At 46.5% G+C, this 9,166-nt stretch overlaps 1 long non-coding RNA gene across 1 annotated transcript; it reads left to right on the top strand.

Annotated features, from left to right (window-relative positions):
• The first annotated feature begins 441 nt into the window (after positions 1-441).
• On the top strand, positions 442-5,999 carry LOC134474189 (uncharacterized). The gene is made up of 2 exons (XR_010044849.1): positions 442-924; positions 5,760-5,999. It is a non-coding gene; the product is annotated as an uncharacterized LOC134474189 (long non-coding RNA).
• Positions 6,000-9,166: the final 3,167 nt, after the last annotated feature.

Below are 9,166 nucleotides of genomic sequence, written 5' to 3' on the forward strand. Positions count from 1 at the left end.
CTCAGGTCCCCATGCAGCCATGTGTATCTGTTTTCTGGTTGAATATTGACCTCATAAGTTATTAGATATTGCTCAAAATATAGACTTTTAAGAAAGAAACTGGGCATGATGGCGCACACCTGTAATCCCAGCACTCAGGAGGCTGAAACAGGAGGATTCATGAGTGTACTGCCAGCAGGAACTACACAGTGAGACCCTGTCTCGAAAGATGAAAGAAAGAGAGAGACAGAGAGAGAAAGGAAGGAAGGAAAGAAGGAAAGATTTTTTTTTTTTTTGATAGGTTCACAACAGCTTTGGTGACTCATTCACGCAATACATTTTTATTGAATGCTTGCTACGTGCCAGGCATTTTGGAGGCACTCAGGAGACAGCAATAAACAAAACAGACACAAATTCTCTCCTTGTGGAACTGCCTCTCTGGTGGAAGAGATGGATGATGAATAAAATATGTAGGTGTCAGCTGAAAGAAGATTCAGCTTTGTTTCTTAGATAGGAAAAAATTACAGCATGCTTGTCTACCGATGGAGATGATGGAGGAAGAGGGGGAAATGATTACACAGGCGAGCAGAGAGGAACCCGGCAGAATGATGCGTGGAGGCGGCGAGAAGTCACAGCGCCTGCGCACAGTGCACGAGAAGGGGAGGCTGGGAGGGTGGTGGAGCCCCCGCCGGGGTCAGACCAATTAAGAGGATGGCCAACGTCCCTGCCCTCCTGCACAACCCTTCTGATTAGGGAAATGGACAAGCAGAAGGTAAACTCATGAAGTGGCTGAGGACGTGTGCTACGGCAGGATCCCAGTGGTGATGGTTTCTAAATATAACCAAGAGCTGCCATTGTGAAAAGCCTGAAGGAAGAGGATTCCAAGCGGCAGAGCAGCAGGTTCAAGGTTCTGAGTGGGGAGAGAGTCTGGCTCCTCTGTACAGGGTAAGGCTCAAAGAGGGTGGAGCATCAATGGCTATAGTCACTGATCATTAATGGCTGCTTTTTTTTTTTTTTTTTTTTGTACCAAGAAATCAAATTCTGGACCTCACACTTGCCAGGTAGGTGCTGTGCCACTGAGCTAAATCCCTGGCCCTGGCTTTATTTATTTATTTATAGCCAAGAAATTTTATGGGCAAATTTGTAGATAACTCAAGGCTAGGAAGGACAGCGTGACACTGAAAACATTCCCACAGATGGTATGTAACCAATCTCAATGTCATGTTTTGCACTGAGGGCAAACAAATCAATTGCAAGAGGACAGGAAAAGGAAATCAAATACATCACCAGTTTTTATGGCAAGAGTTTTGGATTCTTCAGAGAGAGGAGTGTAAGATGGAGCCTAAGACAGCAGAAAAGCAAATTCCTAAGTTAGGCCGTGGTAGTCATGCCTTGGGATGTGGGCTGTGCCAGCCCTTCCTGAAGAGGAAATACAGACAGAGCGGGAGGGGAAGGGGCGAGGAAAAGGAGAGAGGGGAGGGGAAAATGAGGGGAAAAACGCAGAGCTCTGTGCTGAGGCAGCCCTGATCCAGCCCAGGGAGAGAACTCAGGTGGAATTTCTCCACTGCATCGTAGCTCACTGGCCAGAGGTGCTCCTGGTGGTGGTCCAAGTCTCTCACATACGTGTACCAAGCTGGCTACCACGATGGTGTCACCCGCTGTGTCATACAGAGACCCAAGGTGGACAGCAAAGGGCAGGAACTTGAGGCATGTGTGCTCAGCTACCCCTATGGGAACTGGTTGGTACCCACAGAACTGAGCACAGCTGGAAGAAGAGATGGGATCCCTCAAAATTTAGGAATGATTCCCAAGAGGCACCCGTTACACATATGGTGAGAAGTGACAATTTCTCTTCCTTTGGCATTTTATCCCAAAGGGGTTTTAATTTTTCCTTTTTGGACATGTTCGTAACAGTCTCATTGGCAATTCTTTCATGAATCTGGGCCCTCGAAGTGAAAAGACCCCCAAAAAATGCTGGCCCAGAAACCAAAATAAACCCTTTTTAAAAATTTCTCTAACTCAACAAAGGAATCTTTATTTACTGTTACCTAGAGCTGGGCATGTTGGTACGCACCTGTGATACATGTGCTCTGGGAGGCCGAAGCAGGAAGGAGGGTAGCAATTTTTTTTACTTTTTTTTTTTTTTTCTTTTTCTTTTTTTATTGGTACCGGGGATCGAACTCACGACTGCCTGCTTGCAAGGCAGGCACTTATGCCGCTGAGCTAAATCCCTAGCCCCGAGGGTAGCAATTTTGAGCCCAGACTGATAAAATTAGCAAGACTCTGTCCATATTTTTTTGAAGAGTGGATTTGGAGGGGGGCTCTAGGGATATAGCTTGGTGCACGGGACCTGGATTCAATCCCCAGTATTGAAAAAAACATTATCCAAAATTCTGAATCTTCAAAAATGCTGCATTTATATAAACTATTTCCTCCTATGAGACCCATGGCTATCATGGTAGAAAAAGAGTGGAAGATGAGAAAAGCTGCCTTTCTCAGGCCTGCCAAAGACTGCCTAGTTAAGATTTTGACTCCAAATGAGGTTACACTTAGAAGTCTCAGAGTTACACTACCAATAATGAAAGATGATGAATAAGAACTTGCATCCTGTCACCAGACCAGGCGGCATGTGGTGCAGTATAAATAAATGTCTCTCTAAAGTCCTGTCACTCACCAAGCAGGCATAGTATGCTGGTAATCTTAGCATTCCAGATGCTGAGGCAGGAAAATACCATGTTTTAGGCTACATAACAAAATTGTATCCAAAAAAAAAAAAAAGTACTATCATTATCCTGTGGGCAGCTCAGTGCCTTGAGGGTACCAATTTATGCACTATATCATTTCAAAATTATTTACTATTGTTCTGTTTTGGTCTTTTTCTCCATCTCCCCGCCCCATTTTCTCACTCATACCAGGATCCTCCAAAAGACAGAGTGCCAGCTGTATTTCTTAACTCTCAGATTCCCTGCTGATCCCTTCCAACCTGCACTAAGCTGCTCCATGCTTCAAGGCCAGTGTGCCACTGCTCGGGGACCCTGGCTGCCTCACATAGTGACAATATGCTCCTTCTCTTTGCCTTTTCTTATGTAGCAAAGACGCATCTGGTAGCTGCCCACACTTCCTGACCAGTCAGGTGACTGCAGTCTGTCCCCATAGGACTCCTGGCCTGGCTCCCAGGTCCCTCCCTGACCTGAGCACAGGAGTGGCACCCTGGAGCACTGCCCTGGGTTGCTTGAGCCCCAGCATGTGACAACGTGTGCAGTGCTAGTACATCTCTGCCCCGGCCTCCCCCATAAACTTAGGTCTTCTCTGAGGAGAAATCAGTCCCCCCTGTAATCATTCTCTGGGGTGGTCTGAGGGATGATTGATAGGCCTAGTTGTATTTTTATTAGCAGTGTAAATTAAGTAAGTCAAATCAATAAACTTTATAGGTCTCCCCAGACTGCTCCAGAGGCAAGACCCAGAAGCTTTTGCCTCAGCAGATTTAGACCCCCTGCTACATAAAAAGCAGTAGTCACCTGGAGAAACCATTTGATTTCTTTCTGAGAGACCCTCTTAGTGCCCCTGAGCCTGTCATGACTTAAATCAATAATATTAACAGCTTCCAAGAAGAAAGAAGTTGCCTTTGCAGAGTCTTCCAGGCCTACGACAATTCTAGATGCCCCAACTGAACCAAGCAGTGTGGTAAGGATCAAACGAGGAGGTTGAGGCAGATTGAAACTTTTGACTCCAAATGAGGTTAAAAGGAGCATCCCTGGGCTCCGGTGCCCGCAGGCCGGGGAAGTCCAGCCTCTCCTCCCAGTCCCACGCCCTTTCATCCTGCACATTGGTCCCAGGTTTCTCCTCACCCGACTCCCACAACCCTCCTCCTGCTTGTGTCCCTGACCTCCAGGGCCCTGCAGGACTAGACGGACTAATGAGGCTTTCTGGTCATTGTGAGGTAGACGCAGTGGTTCCCGTGGTGGTGAAATTGTGCACGTGCAAGAACACGCAGGAAGCAGGGTAGAAATTACAGCAGGAGCAATAAATACCTCACTGGAGTGACTCCAATATGACGAGTGTGGGAAGGGCTGTCCAATTTGGGCCACTTTCAAATTATTTCTCAAAGAAAGTCACCCTCTCCAGGTCAGATGTGGTGGTGGGTCCCTGTAATCCTAGCACTTTGGAAGGATGAGATCAATGAATCACAAATCGAGGCCAGTCTGGGAAATCCTGTGACATCCTGTCTCTAAAAATATAAAAATAAAGGTTTGAAGATGTAGCTCACTGTGAAGGCCCAGCCCTACAAAATAAATAAACTAGACATGGGGGTGCATGCCTGTAATTTCAGCATTTGGAAGGCCGAAGCAGGAGGATCACTGCAAATTCAAGGCCAGCCTGGACAATACAGTAAAACCCTGTCTTGGACCCCCCCATTATATATGTATGCATGTATGTATATATATGAGAAAAATAATAGATTGGTATATTTTAATTATAATACTTTTATAACTGAAACAATATATCTCACTGTAACATACTAAATATCAGTTTCTGGTTTTGAGGCTTCACCTCTACAAATGTATCAATGACTTCATCAAAACTGATATTCACAGATTCATGATCAACTCTTTACTCACAGTTACTCACTTCAATTTAGAAAATTTTATTTTATATGAATCAGCAAGTTTATAAATAGAAAGCCCTAAACCTAAGGATAGATTTGTTGGAGATTCATAAAAATCCCATTTTACAATTAATTTCAAATGTTGCAAGACTCTTCATATATTTGTTTCTTTTAGATGGATTATAACTGCTTCCAAATATTTTAGCAGTTCAAAACAATTCTTCTAAACAGTTTCACTAGAAAATTCACCATAAACTTCTATTATACTTGGTAAACTTATAGTTTTTGTTTTAGTTTTGCAACAGAATCTCACTAAGTTGCTCAAATTGGCCTGCAATTTGTGATCTCTTGCCTCAGCCCCCAGAATGCTGGAGTTAAACGTGTGGACCACCACGTTTGCTTTCTGAAGTTTTGCTTCTGTAAGAATCAGAGAAAGTGGCCGAGTGTCAGCAAATATTGGCATAATTGAGTTTGTTAATATAGAACAAGCATCCCATTCTTGATTAAAACAAGCAAGGCATTTAAACACTGCTCTTTTGAATTCTGGAAGTAGCCACATGGAACAACAGAAATTGAAACAAACTGAGATTCTGCTTCTTTGTGTTAGAATCATGCCGTGGTATTGTTTATTTTCAATCTATTGTGTAAACCTGGTTCCACAGGATTTAGGCTCCACAGTTTCTAATCTTCAGGTTCTAACTCTGGATACAAAGGCTTTTTGGGGAAACCACTCGAGTCAAAAGATAAATCTCCAAATTAATCTCCTGTAGGGAACAACATTTACTAGCAGATAAATTACTTAAATGCATTAATTTGAAATGTACAGCTGGGCATGATGGCACACGCCTGTAATCCCAGCACTTGGGAGACTCAGGCAAGAGGATCCCTGTGAGTTCAAGGTCGCCTGAACTACATAGGGAGACCCTCTGTCTCTCTCTGTCTCTCTGTCTCTCTGCCTCTCTGTCTCTCTGTCTCTCTCTCTCTCACACACACACACACACACAGAACTAAAAAAGAAACACATATGGGTGTTTTAAAACTTGACAATAGCTTAACAATTACTGAGAATTTAATCCAAAGATTTTTTTTCCCAAAGAGAAATACTTTGATCAGAATTACAAACAATTGGTGTTCATAAAAAACAGACTGAATTTTAGTTTATGATTGTTTTTAGATTTGCTGCAATGTCCCCAGTATGGAGCCCAGTTGTCACCCTGCCACGAGCACCCAGGGCTTCAGATGAGCAGCAAGGCAAGTGCTGTCGGTGACCACTGACAGGCACCCAGGAGCCTGGACTTCAAGCTCCCAGGAGAGGCTCTGGTTCACAGGGCAGAGGCCTGCATCTAGATTGTAGAGCTGTGTTGTTTGTCCTACATGAAAAACCAAAACAAATTAAAGAAAAACTTTCATCTTCTGGCAGGGTTCGTGCTTACAGTTTGCCAGTCTCCACCTCATCTGTCATAGGAGACGGCCACTCGAGATATAGTCTAGCAGACCCAGGCATCTGAGTTTGTGGCCCCTGCTTTGTGACTTTGTTTTCAGAGCTGTCCTCATAGTAATCTCCATGCTTTCCAGTTAGTTCGCTTTTCAGGGCTTCTGTCTTCTCTCCCTGCAGTAGTCACAGCTCACCAGCCTCCTCCTGGCCCCACAACCCCACTACCTCCGAAAGCCTCTTCTCTTGCTTAACTTGACAGGGCCCCTTCCCGAGCATGCATTAGGCAACCACAGCCCTCTGAGTGAGCACTTTGGTCCCCGCAAGGTGCTCATTCTGCTGCAGGGCAGCTGGGCGACAGGGGGAAGAGACCATTCCCAAGCCCTAAACACACATACTGAGTACACTATGCAAACACATGTTCCTCGCCCAAATGCCCCATGTCAATTGGGACAGTGACTTTCAGCCAGCGGTGTGCAGGGGCCAGTTTACACCAGTTCTGGAGAGGCAACTGTTAACACAAGTAGGAATGTTACCTTGAGATCAGCCAAGGTAGAAGTATTTGCACCTAGGAAATTAGCAACTGTTGCAAACAATGCTTAAGGGTGAAGTGGCCCGGGGAAGCCAGCAGATGAGCAAACCCTGCTGCCTTTGGTCCCACCCAACTCTTCCTTCTGACTAGAAATGCTCAGCTTCCTCTGTATCCCACTCAGACGCTTCGACCTTCTCTTCGGGGTCTATACAATGTGTCAATACAAACTACTATAGCAGCCTCTGTACATAAAGTCTTCCACAAGGAGCTGGGCTGTCGCTCAGTGTAATGCACTTGCTTAGCATGCAAAGCCCCGGATTCTATCCTCAGCAATGGGGGGGGGGGGGGACAGAAAAATGTCCTTCACAAATATTAGCTCTTACTAAAACTAAAATATCATTTAGGAATTTTTTGTTTCAGCTATGTGGTTAAAAGATGCAAATATCTACTACTCAGTCAAATGAGTACATAATCAGAATTAGAGCAGGTCTCTCTGTATTTACTTTTAATAAGTTCTAGTCTTTTTAAAAACAGGCTTCGGGTTTTAAGAGTCACTGTATTTTTCACATTTTGATGGCTCAGGATGAGTGTTTCAGGTGAGGCAGCTGTGTGTCTTTTGACCCAAGAAGTTATAAAATTGGTAGTGCATCTTACAATCACTAGTGTCTTAGAACCCGGAAGCACAGTAATGGCAGTGGCAGAGTCCGTAGAGGACCCAGGCCTCACGGCCAGTGTTCTATCCCCGAGATCATGGTTTACTGGGGAAGGGTTCTGTCTTGTGTGTGGCTACTGAGCAAACCCCTCTCTTCCTACAGGCTCCGTGTTAGTGGAGACTTTGCCCAGGACTGGAGTTTTTGTTTGTTTTGTTTTATTTTATTTTTATTTGCCATGCTGGGGAGTCAAACCCTGGACCTTGCACATGCCGGGCCAGTGCTCTACTGCTGAGCTCTGTCTGCCATCAGGCGCTAGACATTTTTTAAGTATGCAAAGATCACCCTCATTTTTCAGTTAAAAGCACAGTAATTCGTCATCTGGGCTAAAGTGTGACCACCAGAGAGGAAGGTGGTAAAACAGCAAAAGTGAAAACCGGAACCAATTTCAAAAAACTAGCAGCACAGGGAACCGCACACGCACGCATGCGCAGCGGGGCACGCAGCCCGCGCTGCCATTCCGTTCTGAGTCAGCCCTTCCCGGTTCCACATCGCTGGCCCACACTTCACACTTTCGCTACAGGCAGGTCTCAGTTTCTCCCACCCGGTTTCTTGCCTGAGTAGCTTGTAGAGGTGATGGGAGGAGAAATCTCTACAGGCCCGAAGTGGCTCTGCAAGGAAGGGACGGGAGAGCACTTCTGGCCATGGCAACTTCCGGGATGGGAGGGCGGAGAGGGCCCGCCCCTTGCCGGTCACCCTGACACCCATGTGTCACCTGGGACACAGGAAACGCGCCTGACACGGGACCCTGAGCTGCTGCCCCTCGGCCCACTGCCGGTGTGAGGACGCTCCTGACTGGGTCGGAGGCCAAGTAGCATGGGGTCCCTAGGGGGCAGCAGCTGAGCAAAAGCCCCAGCAGGGACCTCTGGTGGAAGCCAGTCTGTCCTCCACCAATTCATAGCCTCTGTTGTCCGTGCTTTGTTCTCCCCTGTAGGCACTGGTCGCCCCATTCCCAGTAACACCGCACAGGTCAGCCTCCCGTCCCAGGCTTAGTCCCTTGCACAACTGGGCCTGGCTGCCCTCCCTTCTCCCCTCCCTCTTTGCTGCAGGCAGAAGAGCAGAATAGCCTCAGGCAAAGGAGACTTGCAGTCCAGCAGTGGGAAGGCTAGCAGGCCGTCTCACCCCACCCTGCACTGTCCCTCCCAGCTCACTGGCACAGCAGCCCAGATGTTGCTCCCACCCAACCTGAAGTCACCCTCCCAGCCATCACCAGGTGCAGCTCCTCCAACCTGCACCTCCAGAACTGGAGGGCAAAATAACACTCTTTTCTTTATAAAGAAGCTTGCATTGGGTATTTCATGATAGCACTAAAACATGGAGTAATACAGGGGGTGAGAAACACTAATGGGGGCCACCTCTGCCAGAACCAGGGCACCTTTGGCTCACTGCCCTGTTTAGAACCCTCTGTAAGCTAAGACTGTCCCCACCTGTGCAACAAAGAATGTAACCTTGCCCCTGTAGAGGCCCAGCCTTAACCCTGAGCTTGCATGAAGCTAGGAACAAGGTGATGAAGGGTGGGGTGGCCATCAGCATGATTTAGGGTGGAGCTTCGAGCCACAGGATGCGGAACCAGGAGCTTCCCTTTTGGCCATACTCAGTACACCCCTATGTACCAATGCTAAGAAAGTAACATGCCCACAAAGGAGCACAGAAGCTCCAGTTTGGGAACTTCTCGGACCCCACTCTGTGCTCCTTCCTCTGGCTGATTTTTGTTGTTCCCACAGCACAACCTGCATATTCCAAATAGTCATGAAGATCAGTATTCTTCCAGCACCTTACCATAAATTGTCTTTGAATAACAGCATCCTTCTAGAGCTTGAAGGTCTGTGAGATGCAGTCAGACAGTTCACTACTGTGGAAAATGAAGGCTGCCTGATGGGAAGAAAGGGACTGTGGTTTTTCTTTTT

This window comes from Cavia porcellus, unplaced genomic scaffold (assembly GCF_034190915.1).
Source record: "Cavia porcellus strain 051 isolate PalLab524CR breed Dunkin Hartley unplaced genomic scaffold, mCavPor4.1 scaffold_31, whole genome shotgun sequence".
Classification (NCBI taxonomy): Eukaryota; Metazoa; Chordata; class Mammalia; order Rodentia; family Caviidae; genus Cavia; species Cavia porcellus.